This window comes from Chiloscyllium plagiosum, unplaced genomic scaffold, assembly GCF_037043375.1.
Source record: "Chiloscyllium plagiosum isolate Xiang-an unplaced genomic scaffold, Cpla_swu_hap1 HiC_scaffold_27, whole genome shotgun sequence".
Lineage (NCBI taxonomy): Eukaryota > Metazoa > Chordata > Chondrichthyes > Orectolobiformes > Hemiscylliidae > Chiloscyllium > Chiloscyllium plagiosum.
Genome location: NW_028270165.1, coordinates 92,207,562 through 92,222,183, shown reverse-complemented (window position 1 = coordinate 92,222,183; position 14,622 = coordinate 92,207,562). Strand labels below are relative to the sequence as shown.

The 14,622-nt window shown below is 46.8% G+C and overlaps 4 protein-coding genes across 4 annotated transcripts in view; 3 read left to right on the top strand and 1 right to left on the bottom strand.

Moving 5' to 3' along the window:
* Nucleotides 1–6,593, bottom strand: part of LOC148145025 (uncharacterized) — a 161,548-nt gene extending 154,955 nt beyond the window's left edge. The window contains exon 1 of the mRNA XM_087975479.1: nt 6,243–6,593. The gene's annotated coding sequence lies outside the window, so the exon portion shown is untranslated. The remainder of the gene's footprint in view (nt 1–6,242) is intronic.
* The window catches only part of LOC148145018 (uncharacterized), a 268,501-nt gene that overhangs the window by 357 nt on the left and 253,522 nt on the right, over nt 1–14,622 (top strand). The gene's annotated exons all lie outside the window — the stretch shown is intronic.
* LOC148145021 (uncharacterized) overlaps nt 1–14,622 on the top strand; it is a 159,582-nt gene that overhangs the window by 345 nt on the left and 144,615 nt on the right. The gene's annotated exons all lie outside the window — the stretch shown is intronic.
* LOC148145024 (uncharacterized) overlaps nt 1–14,622 on the top strand; it is a 93,522-nt gene that overhangs the window by 19,987 nt on the left and 58,913 nt on the right. The gene's annotated exons all lie outside the window — the stretch shown is intronic.

Here is a 14,622-nt window from a genome sequence, read left to right as displayed (position 1 = left end):
GGGATCTTGATCAGATGGGCCAATGGGTTGAGAAGTGGCAAATGGAGTTTAATTTAGATAAATGTGAGGTGCTGCATTTTGGGAAAGCAAATCTTAGCAGGACTTATACACTGAATGGTAAGGTCCTCGGGGGTGTTGCTGAACAAAGAGACCTTGGAGTGCAAGTTCATAGCTCCTTGAAAGTGGAGTCGCAGGTTGAAAAGGATAGTGAAGATGGTGTTTTGTATGCTTTCCTTTATTTGGTCAGAATATTGAGTACAGGAGTTGGGAGGTCATGTTACTGCTGTACAGTTGGAATATCGCGTGCAATTCTGGTTTCCTCCCTATCAGAAAGATGTTGTGAAACTTAAGGGGTCAGAAAGGATTTGCAAGGATGTTGCCAAGACTGGAAGATTTGAGCTATAGGGAGAGACAGAACAGACTGGGGCTGTTTTCCCTCGAACATCAGAGGCTGAGGGGTGACCTTAGAGAAGGTTATGAAAACATGAGGGGCATGGATAGGATAGATAGACAAAGTCTTTTCGCTGAGGTGGGAGAGTTCAGAAATAGAGGGCATAGGTTTACAGTGAGAGGGGAAAGATATGAAAGAGACCTAAGAGGCAATCTTTTCATTTAGAGGGTGGTACGTGTATGGAATGAGCTGCCAGAGGAAGTGGTGGAGGCTGGTACAATTACAACACTTAAAAAGCAACTGGAGGGATATGGGCCCCGTGCTGGCAGGTGGGACGAGATTGGGTTGGGATATCATGCACAGGGATGTGCAGGTTAGGTGCATTAGTCACGGGTAAATGTTGAGCAATACGGGCAGGAGAATTGGGTGGGTTACCCTTCGGAGGATCAGTGTGTAGTCTTTGGGCTGAGTGGCCTGCTCCCACACTGTTTGGAGTCTCTGAAGGGGAAGGGATTTTTGTAAAGTGTGCAAGGCAATGCAGGCATAGTGCGGGGGCCTGCTGTTGGCCTTGCTCCGCCCCTTGCTCCTCCCCCTGTTGTTGAGCTGTCTAACAAACATCTCCTCTTTCTCTGCCTTTTTGCTGGGGGCAACTGAAGCTGTAACAATGTTGGGACACAATAAAGGTTACCTGAACATTCTGCCAGACTCAGACTCTCATTGAAAGCTTAGAGCTCCAAGCGGTTTTTGTTTTAAAGCTGCTCATTTCTTGCAGCCTCCTGCATTAAGTTTCCAATGTTGTATATCAGATAGAGCAGTGACTGAGTAGCTGGTTTCGTTAGAAGTTTACATTTTTCGGGAGTGCAGGCACTGCATTGTTTCAGCGGCAGTTTACTGGCAGCACTGGGAAGTGTGGGCTGTGTTCATTAGAAAGGAGGTGGAGGTGCTGCTGTTGGACTAGGTGGGACACGGTTTAAAAATCACAACACCGGGTTATAGTCCAACAGGTTTATTTGGAAGCACTAGCTTTCGGAGCGTTGCTCCTTCATCGGGTAGCTGTGGAGCAGGATCATAAGACACAGAGTTACGAGCAAAAGGTCACGGTGTCATGCAACTGATATGATATATTGACAAATGTAGATTGCTGTTAAGTCTTTCATCTTTTAGAATGGGTTGCAGGTTTTATTTCATTAATGGGTACATCGCAGTACTACTATTCAGTCATATTCTCAAGATCACAAGGGTTTTTTTAAACTGGTGACATCTCAGCCCAGACAATGCATGAAAGGTGTGTCAGTATCCCAATCTTAAATCAAACTGGTACTATTTCCAAACTAGGAATTTATAAAATATTACATGGATTGACTCCCTGCATGTTGTGCGCTTTTTGTGCAAAGTTGAATATATCTGTAAATATAATTCTGCAAATGCACCCCATCGTTGTGTGTGCACATGCTTTGTAAAGGGAGTGTGATGGAGGAGAAGCTGTAAGAGGGTGTGTGTACATCTGAGAGAGAGCGTGTTATGAGAGAGGTATAGATAAAAGTGAGGGATTGCATTTTCCTAAAATAAGGGCAGGACTTGTACGGAGGGATATGGGGTGGGCGTTCAGGTACATACTTCATTGAAAGTTGCATCACTGGTTGGAAGGGTGCTTCAGAAGGCATTCAGCACACTTACCTTATTTGTTCACACCATTAAATAAAGGAATTGGGACATCATTTAGAAGTTGTACAGGATGTTGGTGAAGCCACTTGTAGAGTACTGAGAACGTTTCTGGTGGCCCTGTAATAGGAAGAAGACTATTACAGAGGGTTCAGTAAAGATTCACCAGGATATTACCAAGACTGGAGGGTTTGAGTTATAAGGAGAGGCTGTCCTTATAAGGCTGTCCTTGAGTTATAAGGAGAACCAGTCACTGCCCGTTGTCAGACGGATGCAGCAAGCAATCAGCAAGGCAAGAGGTATATTAGCAAGAGGAATTGATTTCAGAAGTAGGGATGTCTTCCTGCAATTAGGGGGTCATTGAATATATTCAAGGCTGAGTTCATCTGACTTTAGAACAACCATGAAGTGGATGTTTATGGGGGGAAGGCAAGTAACCTGCATCCACCATTTCCTCTGGACATTCATTCCACACAAATCACTGTTTAAAAAAAAGGTGCTCCTCATGTGTTTTTTAAATCTTTCTCCTCTCACCTTAATTTGCTCCCTAATCTTGAAACGACACATGCCGTTCACCTTATCTTTGCCCCTCATGGTTTTGTAAACCTCAAAAAGAGAACAAAGAACCTTACAGCACAGGAACAGGCCCTTCAGACCTCCAAGACTATGCTGATCGAGATACTCTATCTAAACCTGCCGCCTATTTTCTGAGGATCTGTATCCCTCTGCTCCTTGCCCATTCATGTCTCTGTCCAGATACATCTTAAATTACGCTATCGATCCCAACCCTACTGCCTCCGCTGGCGATGCATTCGAGGCGCCCACCACCCTCAGTGTAAAGAACTTTCCATGTACATCTCCCTCAAACCTTTCCCCTCTCACTTTGAACTCGTGACCCTGAGTAATTAAGTCTTCCCCTCTGGGAAAATAATTCTGACTGTCCACCCCTGTTTACACCCCTCATGGTTTTTCGGCCTCAATCAGGACCCCCACCCTCCACCTCCTTATTTCCAATGAAAATAATCCTAATCTACTCAACCTCTCCTCATAGCTAGCGCTCTCCATAACAGGCAACATCCTGGTGAACCTCCTCTGCACTCTCTCCAAACGTATCCACATCCTTTTGGAAATCTGGCGACCCGGAATTGTACGCAGTATTCCAAATGCGCCAGCCATTGCCACCTTCAGAGAACAATAGACCCGAACACCCAGATCTCTCTGTACATCAATTTCCCCCAGGACCTTTCCATTTACTGTATAGCTCGCTCTTGAATTGCATCTTCCAAAATGCATCACCTCGCATTTGTCTGGATTGAACTCCATCTGCCATTTCTCTTCCCAACTCTTCGATCTATATTCTGCTGTGCTCCTGTGAAAAAAGTCCCAGCCTACCCACCAATTGGTGTGAATTCTGTCTGGGTCCCAATGTCGAGTCAGCCTGACATTTTTGATAGAAAAGCTCTGCATTTAAATTATGTTCTTGAGAAAGTTACTGAAAACAGGTTCTGGGATTAACATACCAAAGAACAGAAACAGTTAAGCAGTTAGATAACACGTTCGAGTGGGAAGTGTGTATAACATGATCGCACAACTCCTATACTCAATGCTATGAGCAATGAAGGAAAGCAAACCAAACGCTGCCTTCACTAATCTGTCCACCTGAGACTCCAGCACTCCAAGGTCTCTTTATTCTGCAACACTCCCCTTAACTGTGTCAGTCCTGCCTGGATTGCTTGACCAAAATGCAAACCTCTGATTTCTCTAAATTAACCTCCAACTGACACGCCTCGGCTCATCAACCGATCCCATAAATTCTAATTTATAGTGAACTATTTCCTCTCTTATTCCTTGGAAGCTGAAAATCTCCATCCCACAATCAGTCCCTCCATTTTCACTAGTTGGACTGAAGGGTCTGTTTCTGTGCTGCATGGCTCTGTAACTCGGCCCTGTACTAGTCTTAAAACCATTTTCTTGCCTTCCCCATAAACATTCACATAAAAATCAGATGAACTCAGCCTTGAATATATTCAATGACCCCCTAACTGCAGGAAAACGTCCCCACTTCTGAACTTAATTCCTCTTGCTAATACACCACTTGCCTTGCTCATTGCCTGCTGCACATGTCTGACAACTGGCACAGAAGGACACTGATGCCCCTCTGAACATCCACGCATCATTCCTGATGAAGGGTTCGTGCCCAAAACTTCGACTGTCCTACTGCTCGGATGCTGCTTGACCTGCTGTGCTTTGCCAATTGTGGTCTTCTCTACATCGGGAAACCGAGCGTAAACTTGGGGAACGGTTTGCTGAGCATCACAGCAGGGGTCCGCAGAGGCTGAGCTGACTTCCCAGTCTCTACCCATTTTAATGCCTCTTCCCACTCCCCTTCTGACATGAATATTTTTGGCTTCCTCCATTACCACAACAAACCAAACCACAAATTGGAGGAACAAAACCTCATCTTCTGTCTGAGCAGTCAACAGCCCGGAGGACTCAACATTGAGTTCTCCAGTTTCAAATAATCTCCCATCCCATCCCCTTCCACTCTTCCCTGCCAACAAGATTCCTTCCTCCCATTCACCAACCAGGTCGTACCAGGTTATGGGGATAAAGCAGGAACAGGATACTGATTGAGGATGATCAGCCATTATCACAATGAATGGTGGTGCTGGCTCGAAGGGCAGAATAGCCTACTCCTGCACCTAATGTACCCTCTACCTGTCTCCACCTATCCCCACTTCAATACCCTGACCCCAGCACACCCTTGTTCCACAGCTCTCCCTCTACCCACCCCAGACCTGAACAAGGGTACACCAGATCCCTCGACTTCTCCACCTCCTGATACTGCCTGGCTTGCTGCGTTCTTTCAGTCTCCTGCCTGTCTATTTTGCTAATTGAGAACAAAGGCCTGGACTAACTTTTCCAGACTCTTTCCCCTCACTGGATTCACTCCCATTCCATTCAGTTGCTCCAAGTCAACAACTGAACTTCAGAATGAAACGTAAATGGAAATGGGGTCAGAAAAGAGAGTGGGTACTATCAGATGTTGGACAGAGGAAAGAAGTTGCAGTCTGAGGTGAAGCTCAATCTTCATTCAGAGAGAGGAGGAGCAGGAGCTTCAGAACCTCATGGTCCAACTTCCACATTCACCAATAGGGGAGCTCCGAATGGCAGGAGAACAATTCTCCCTCCGGTCCTCCTTATTTGTCCATCAAACGTAGGTCTCGCCCCTTTTCTGCCGACAGCGAGGAACACGCCCAATATTTTGGTGACACCAGCAAACGTGTGCCCTGCTTGTTGACACTGAGGAGTGTACACAATATGCACTGTAGCAATGTTGGTGTCATTGACAGATTTTAAGTGTCCAAAATCCTATGGGAGAACAAAAAGTGTACAGCCGTAATTTTTTTTCCATGTGGCTCAATATTTGATTGCTTTTGCATTTGTCTGGCTGCTCAATGTTTAAGTCTTTTCCTCAGTGTTGGGGTGAGATTCACAACTAGAGGGCATAGGTTTAGGGTGAGACCACAAAGGTAACTGAGGGGCAACGGTTCCATGCAGAGGGTGGTGCATCTATGGAATGAGCTGCCAGAGGAAGTAGTGGAAGCCGGTATAATTACAGCATTTGAAAGGTATCTGGCTGGGTATCTGAATAGGATGGGTTGAGAGGGATGAGTCAAGTGCTGGCAAAGGGGACTAGATTAATTTAGGATATTGGGTTGGCATGGACAGGTTGGACCGAATGGGTCTGTTTCCGTGCTAGACATCTCTATGACTCAAAATAATAAAAAGTCTACTTTTCCAAATAACAAACTATATCCATGTTAACAAGGCTCAGTGCACCACATGTTTTACTAACCATTCTCAACAGGTCCTGCCCCTTCAATGACTGAGGAACATATACATGCTGGTGCATAATCTCCTTCACTAGTATTTACATACTACCCTCAGCAATTGCACAAGTAACAGAAGAGGGCAAACAGCACAAGGATTAAACACACAGTGAGGGGCAAACGGCACAAGGATTAAACACACAGTGAGGGGGTAAACAGCACAAGGATTAAACACACAGTGAGGGGCAAACAGCACAAGCGCCAGTAAAAGCCGATGGAAAGTGAGTGTAAAATGTCACGATGACAGGACAGGCCCCACATTCCTTCCCCTCCGTCCCCCCCACAACCTGCCTCACCTTTCACGTCCCGGGCCCAGTACCTTCCAGGTGGCCCCATAGTTGACACAGGGGCCGCCCCACGACCAGTAGAACTCCACCACCCCGGCGGCCGACGAGTTCCCAAGCAGGCCCTTAACCCCATCCGCCTCCAGAATGCTCACCGGCTCCTGGCTGCTGTACAGCCGGCCGGTGTGGCCGTGACACAGCAGCTGCGCCAGGAAGGCGGCGGCGGCCAGTGACGGGTGTCTGCCCCGGGCCGCGCGGCGCCATTTTCCTAACGGCCGCCCTCCCGCCGCTTCCTCGCTCGAGCGACTTCTCCTCCCAACCGCCTTCGGCCCCGCGAGACAACTGCACGGGGATGGGCGGGGCCGGGGGGTGGGCGGGGCCGGGGGGATGGGCGGGGCCGGGCCGGGAGGATGGGCGGGGCCGGGGAGCCTCACCGTCACCAAGCAACAGCCACCTCGCGCTACAACTGCTCATTCACAAAAACAAACTCTCCTGTCTCGCTCTGCAGCTGCAGGGGGGACACTGCCACGTTTCCAGGAGCCCTGTCTACATTGGGAAAGCTCACGGCTCAATTTAAACAGATATTCCCACATCTAACGGAACGGCGTCATATCGAAAGGGGGCAATCTGCATTTTAAAGGAACGTGGACATTTTAACGGGTATTTCTGCAAATAAAGAGGTTTAAATGGACGAGATTATATTTCAAAGGGATGTGGGCACATTCAAAGGGATATCTTCATATGTAAAGTGACGCAGTTATATCTAAATGAACCTACATTTCGAAGAGATGTTGCCCTATTTATAAGTAGAGACAGTAGGTGTGAATTCTGTCTGTGTCCCAATGTTGAGTCAGACTGACATTTTACTTAGAAAAGCTCTGCATTTAAATTACATTCTTGAGAAGGTAAGTTATAGATCCGGGTGTCGGTTCGGGAGGATTGGCCGTGCTAAGTTACCCGTAGTGACCAGGGATGTACAGGTTAGGGTGGATTGGCCATGGGAAATACGGAGTAAGGGATTGGATATGGCTGAGATACTGTTCAGAGGGCCAGAGAGGAAGAGATGGGCTGAATGGCCTGCTTCCACATTTTTGGGATTGTATGACCCTCCCCACAAAGGAGCATTTTAACTGCATCTATCCTGTCAAGCCCCTTTCAGAATTCTACTGGTTTCAGTAAAGGTATGCAGCACAGAAACAGACACTTTGGTCCAATTCGTCCATGCCGACCAGGATTCCAAACTAAACCAGTCCCACTTTCCTGCATCTGGCCCATGAACCCTCTAACCTTTCTATTCATCTACCTATCCAAATGCTGTTTAAACGTTGTAAATGTACCGGCAACTACCACATCCTCAGTAAGTTCATTCCACATACAAAGCCACCCTCTTTCAAAATGTTGCCCCTCCGGTTCCTTTTAAATCTCTCTCCTCACCTCAAGTAATATGCCCCCAGGTTTTGAGTTCCCCGACGCTAAGCAAGAGCCCTTTGGTATTCAGCTTACCTCCAGTCCTGGCAACTCTTTACCGAACCCTCTGTGATAAGAATACTTCAGATTCCAGGGCCATCAGAACTGCACTCAGTCCTCTGAAAGTGGCCTCACCAACATCCTGTACAACCTCAACATGATTTCCCAACCCCTGTACTCACTGGTGTGAACAATGAATGCTATGCTGCTAAATGCCTTCTTAACTGCCCTGTCTACCTGTGATGCAACTTCCAAAGAACCACATCCCTGAAAACTACTCCACCCCCCCCCCCCCCCCCCCCATGTCTGTCTGTTCTATAACATGACCCAGGGCCCTACCATTATCTGTACAAGTGCCTGCCCTTTCTTGTTTTAACAAAATGCAACCCCTTGCTTGTATTAATACCTCACACACATGCTCCCCCTCAGACACACACACACACACGTATACCCCCCCAATACTCTCTCAGGCTTATACTCCATCACACTCACACATTACCAAGCATGTACACACTTTCACACACAAACTCACATGCATCCACACACAATTCTATGGGGTGAATTTGTATTGGTAGAATTATATTTGCAGATGTATTCAATTTTGCTCAAAAAGCACACAATTTCCAAACAGTCAATCCATGTAATATTTTATGAATTGGAAATAGAACCAGTCTGACTCAAGATTGGAATACTGACAGACTCAGTTCTCAGGAAGAAAGTGAGGACTGCAGATGCTGGAGATCAGAGCTGAAAAGGTGTTGCTGGAAAAGCACAGCAGGTCAGGCAGCATCCAAGGAGCAGGAGAATCGACGTTTCGGGCATGAGCCCTTCTTCAGCCCTTTCCTGAAGAAGGGCTCATGCCCGAAATGTCGATTCTCCTGCTCCTTGGATGCTGCCTGACATGCTGTGCTTTTCCAACAACACATTTTCAGACTCAATTCTCACATCTTTAAATGCAATGTCTGAGCTGAGATGTCACCTTTATAAAACCTTCAGTCATCTCAAGAATGTGATTTAAAAGATGTTCTGGCAGTTACACGTTAATGAACCAATACGTGCACCCATTCTAAGAGATGAAAGACTTGACAGCAATCTCGGTTTGTTCAATATATTCCATCAGTTGCATGTCACTGATCTTTTGATATACGTTCTGTGTCTTACGTTCATCGGGTAGCTGTGGAGCAGCACTCAGAAAGCTAGTGCTTCCAAATAAACCTGTTGGACAATAACCTGGTATGGTATGATTTTTTTAACTTTATCAACCCAGTCTAATACAGACACCTCCACATCGTTTCTAGCGAACACAGCCCACACCTCCTGGTGCTGCCAGTAAACTTTACAATGCTGATGAAACAACGCAGTACCTGAAAGATTTACAGTTTCTAACGATACGAGCTACTCATTCACTGCTCCATCTGATACACGACATTGGAAACTCAGTGCAGGAGGCTGAAAGAGAGGAGCAGCTTGAAACAAAAAACCTCTTGGAGCTCAAAGCTTTCAATGAGAGTCTGAGCCCGGCAGTAAGTTCAGGTAACCTTTATTGTGACTCTACTTTGTTACAGCTTCAGATTCCCCCCAGCAAAAAGGCATAGACAAAGTAGCAGCTTTTTAAACAGCTCAAGATCAAAGCCCACACACACCCCACTGTCTTTACTATTGGGCAGCACCAGGTTGTAATTGGATCCTTGTTACAGCCGTAATCCGGAGGAAGCATTGCCTCACTCAGCAACTTCACCCATACCCTGTATCCTGGTAAGTTTCTCCCCGCTCATTTGCCAGGAAGGGGCAGTGTAGAGTCAACCAGACTGTTGTGGGTCTGGAGTCACGTGTAGGCCAGACCGGGTAAAGGATGCAGCTGGAACGACTGAGTGAATCCTTTCCCACAAAGGCGGTTCCCTTCCCTAACAAGGGAGAGAGGGAATCAGATGGGGGCTTTCTCCCCCGCACCACCCCCTCCCTGAAACGGTCTCATCGTTAGATTCCGAACTCCACATTTCTGACCGAATACCAATTCTGCCATCTGTCGTGGCGGGATTCGAACCCGGGAGTCCCCGGAACCGGGTTGATAGTCCAATCGATAATGCCCCTTGGCCGTCACTCCTTCAATCCCCCTGCGATGGCACGTGAACTCGCTGGTGCTTCCGCAGGTGGGAGGAGCAGGTGAAGCCCTTCCCGCACTGAGAGCAGGTGAACGGCCTCTCCCCGGTGTGGATCCGCTGGTGGGTCAGCAGGGTGGAGACCTGGGTCAAGTCCTTTCCGCACTCGGGGCAGCTAAAGGGCCTCTCCCCCGTGTGGACCCGCTGGTGGGTGTGGAGGTTGGTGGAATCGCTGAAGCCCTGCCCGCAGTTGGTGCAGGGGAATGGCCTCTCCCCGGTGTGGCTGTGCCGATGAGTCTCCAGGGCAGACGGCAAACGGAAGCCTTTTTTGCAGTTGCCGCACTTCCACAGTTTCTCGACAGGGCGGGATTCCTCTGTTTTCTCCAAAGCCGGAGTGTCAGCCACACACAAACGCGTGTGGAGCCCCTCCCCACCGTAAATTCCTCTTTCCAGGCCGTATAACTGTTTCAAGCTCAACACTCAGTGCGCTGCAACAGTAGGGTCTATCATCCAGTCCCACTGATGCTGAACACGTACCCAAACAGGAACCAAAACGCTTTGCTCCTTCTCACAGAATCATAGTTGAAAACTGTTGCGGTCCCGATGGATTGAGTGACTGTCAAAGTGAGGACTGCAGACACTGGAGAGTCAGATTTGAAAAGTGCAGTGCTGGAAAAGCACAGCAGGTCCGGCAGCATCTGAGGAGCAGAAGAGTCAACGTTTTGGGCATAAGAACTTAATCTGTTGATTTTGAAACTTCCGTCTTCAGATCTTCAAATACTCTGTAAAAAGAGATTACAGAAGCCATCACTGTCAGTGCAGGGTAGAAATTCTGAACAAGGAATTCTACTTTCTGTGGAATAATCTTTTCTTTTGTTATTCCATAAAATTGAAAGCACCATCCCACTCTCTCTCCCCCTCTGTTCTCACTCCGCTCTAACTAATTCCCCTGAAGGTGCTGATTCAGGATCTTACTGGGGCAGAAAAAGCAAAAACCTAAAGACTGACATCCCTCTGCATTTTGGATAACTCCACAACACTGGGATACAGTTGACAGTGAGCAGGTCTGATTCTGGGAAGCAAACATAAGTGTGTCAATTCATGGGGTAACCTGCGATGCAGTTATTTGTGGACCAACCAGACACAAAATGGTTAACGTCCCCAGGAAGGTGGGAGCAAATTGAGACATCAAGGCATTAACACCAACACATTTCAGTGAAACTCTTCTGCTCCCAGTCAGGGCAAAACATCTTTGAAAGCTGCTCTGAAAGTCCAGTCTTCACAACCACACTTCTGCTTTCACCGAAGACAATTAGAGTCACACAGCACGGAAGCAGACCCTTTGGCCCAACTTGTCCAAGCTGACCAGATATCCTGAATTAATCTAGTCACATTTGTCATCACTTGGCCTCTATATGGGCCGGGTGCTGGCAGCTGGGACTAAATTGGATTGGCTATCTGTTCGGCAAGAATGAGTTGGACCGAAGGGTCTGTTTCTGTGCTGTACATCTCTATGACTCCAGTCACATTTGCCATCACTTGGCCCCGATCCACTGAACCCTTCGTATTCATACACCCATCCACATGCCTTTTAACTGTTGGAATTGTACCAGACCCCACCACCTCGTCTGGCAGCTCATTCCATAACTGCACCACCCTCTCCATCAAAAAAGTTGCCCCTGAGATCTCTTTTACATCTCCCCACCCCTGGCCTCACCTGAAACCTATTACCCTTGCGTTCTGGACTCCCCCATCCGAAGGAAAAGACCTTGAGTATTGACCCTATCCATGCCCCTCAGGATTCTATAAAACGTCTGTAATGTCACCCTTCAGACTCTGGGTAAAACAGCCCCACCCTCTCCTTCCATCCCTCCTCACCCAGGTAATTAAGACACATACCTGAGTTTGCAGAATCTGCTCCCTCCCTGGATTCACTCCAGCTGCTACAAGTGAACAGATTTCCACCCCTCCCCTCTCTCACCTTCCCAGGATGAACAGTTGTCCAGAGGGAGGGAGTTTCACTCTGAAACTGACAGGGCCACTTCCGCGCATTGTGACGCCATCAATGGGTCGGGGGTGGGGGAGGGTACGGGAGACGGGGCAAGAGAAAGGGGCAGGACGAGATGCGGGGCTACGCCGGCAGTAGGACCCCGCACTGCGCCTGCGCTGCCCTGCACAGTTTGCAGAAATTCCTTCCCTTCAGCGAATCCCCAGTGTAGAAGCAGGTCACTCGGCCCAACGAGTCCACACCGACCCTCCAAAGGGTAACTCACCCTCAACCATTCCCCGAGCCATATTGCTCAATACTGTTAGAAATGGGGTAAAGTGTCATTTTTGCAGATATAGAAAAAGCATACATAAAAGGGGTACAGCAAGAGAACTATTAACCCTGCAAGTATTTAGGAACTTTTCCGTGTATAATTGTGGTTAATTAAATACTAACTTTGGTGTGTAATTACTATAACAAAAAATTATTTTTGTAAAATTATGCTTTCAGCAAAAAGCTGAGATAACCGAATTGCTTGAACTATACAAAACGATACAAGTCAATGAAATGTCCGAGGATGGAATGTACCAGCAGAATTGATACAAAATGTTAAACCAGATCTTGACAAAATAAATGTGTGTGTCAGCATTTACAGAAAGGAAGGTTGCCAAACTGGGGAAGGGGGAAGTAATAAGGGTGGAGCGAAGCTGGGCAGTGGTATGGTACAGAGAGAGAGATTGGGTAATTAGGAGTCTGGAGAGATGACCTCACTCAGCTCAAAGGGTATAACTGTACACTAACCTGAGTTCTAATTTGCTCATTTGCTTCTGCATTTGATGCCCTTTCTTGCAAGATCGTAAAATAAATTGTCTTGTTTCCAGTTTTGGTGGTCTCGTCTAAATTTTATTAAACTTGTTTCTAACAATACTAACGCTCCTGACTAATACACCTAACCTGCACATCCCTGGGCACTATGGGTAATTTAGAACAGCCAATCCACCCTAACCTGCACATCCCTACACACTATGGATAATTTTGCATAGCAAATCCCCCCTAAAATGGATAAAGTTAAAAATCACACAACACCAGGTTGGAGACCAACAGGTTTGTTTGGAAGCACTAGCATTTGGAGCGCTGCTCCTTCATTAGGTGGTTGTCGAGAATAAGGTCATAAGACATAGAATTTATGGAAAAATATGACAGTGTCCTGCCACTGAAATGACATGTTGAACAAACCTGGATTGTGAAGTCTTTCATCTTTTCGAATGGGTTGCAGGTATCATTAACATGCAAATCCCAGAACTACCTGTAAGGCACCTTCTCAAGAGAACGTAAAGTTTTATAACAAAAAGTGACATTTCAGCCCAGCTCTGCAAATATAATTCTGCAAACATACATAAACAAGTGTGTGTGTGTGTGAAAATGTCTATTTCCATCCTGTATGTCTCTACCTATTTGTGAACAGATGCCTTACCTCTGTTGGTGTAAATATTGTTGTAAATCATACCTGGGTACTAATAGTTAGATATAAGGGGGAAGAGAATTCCTCAAGTAGGGCACTGTAAGATTCCTGGGAGACCCCTATTCCTGGTTTACTTCCTCATGAACAAACATTAAGCACATGCGCCTATTTATGATTTGGTTTCATTTTTCGTGTGTGATTCCCTGCTGTGACTACACTGTGCCTGGATGGTTGACAGGCTGGGAGTTTGTGGGTTGGGGCTTGATTGACTGAATGTTTTATTGTTCCAGGTGTAGAAGGAAACAGGGAGATCAACAGAGGACAGAGAAATCAGGACCTGAAATCCGAGGTGACACCAGGCTACCCTGTGATCAGTGCTTTGATTAGCAGCGCCAACCCTCCACCTTTACCTAGCTTCCCATTTGACGACACCCTCAATATTCAGGATCCAATCCTTGTCATCCTGAAGCCATGTCTCTGTAGGGAGTGTCAGATCGCAATTATTCTCTTCAATGTGTGTAGTCAACTCATTCACTTTTGTCACAATGCAGCACACATTCAGACACACCATTTTTAGTTTCAATTTTTGTGATCTTTAGAATCTAGTTGTGATTGCTGGAACATTTACTCTCCTTGTCCCTTTCAATTGTTCTCGGATGTTCATTTTCCACATCACTACATTACTCACCGGCCTTGATTTGGATTGGCCATAATGTCCAGGGACGTGTAGGTGAGGTGGGTTAGCCATGGGAAATGCAGGGTGATAGTTTCGGAGTAATAGCAGGAGTAGGCCATTTGGCCCATCCAGTCGCTCTGCCATTCATTAAGATCATGGCTGATCTATCCATCGACTCAGCTCTTCCTCCCTGCATTATCCCAACTCCACTTCATTCCCCTACCATTGCAAAAACTCATCCAACGGTGTCTTGAATATACTTAATGAAGTTGCCTCTACTGCTTCCTTGGGCAGAGAATTCCAAAGATTCACTACTCTCCAGGAAAAGCGGTTCCTCCTCATCGCTGTCATAAATTTACTCCTCCTAATCTTGAGGCCTGGTTTCATTTGCCAGCAGAAATGACTCAATAGGTAGAGCTTCATCCCCACAGTGCAATGAATTCCCACTTTCCACCAAAATCCCAGATGTACTCACTCACTCACTCAGTTGCTGTCTCACAAATGCAGGATTTCATTGTAACTTCTTCTGTTCCCATTAAGGGCAAAACATCTTTGAAAGCTGCTCTGAAACGCCAGCCTTCACAATCATACTTCTGCTTTCACCGAAGATTAGAGTCATACAGCACGGAAACAGCCCGTTTGGTCCAACTTGTCCGGCCAAACAGATATCCTAAATCAACCTAATCCAATTTGCCTGTATG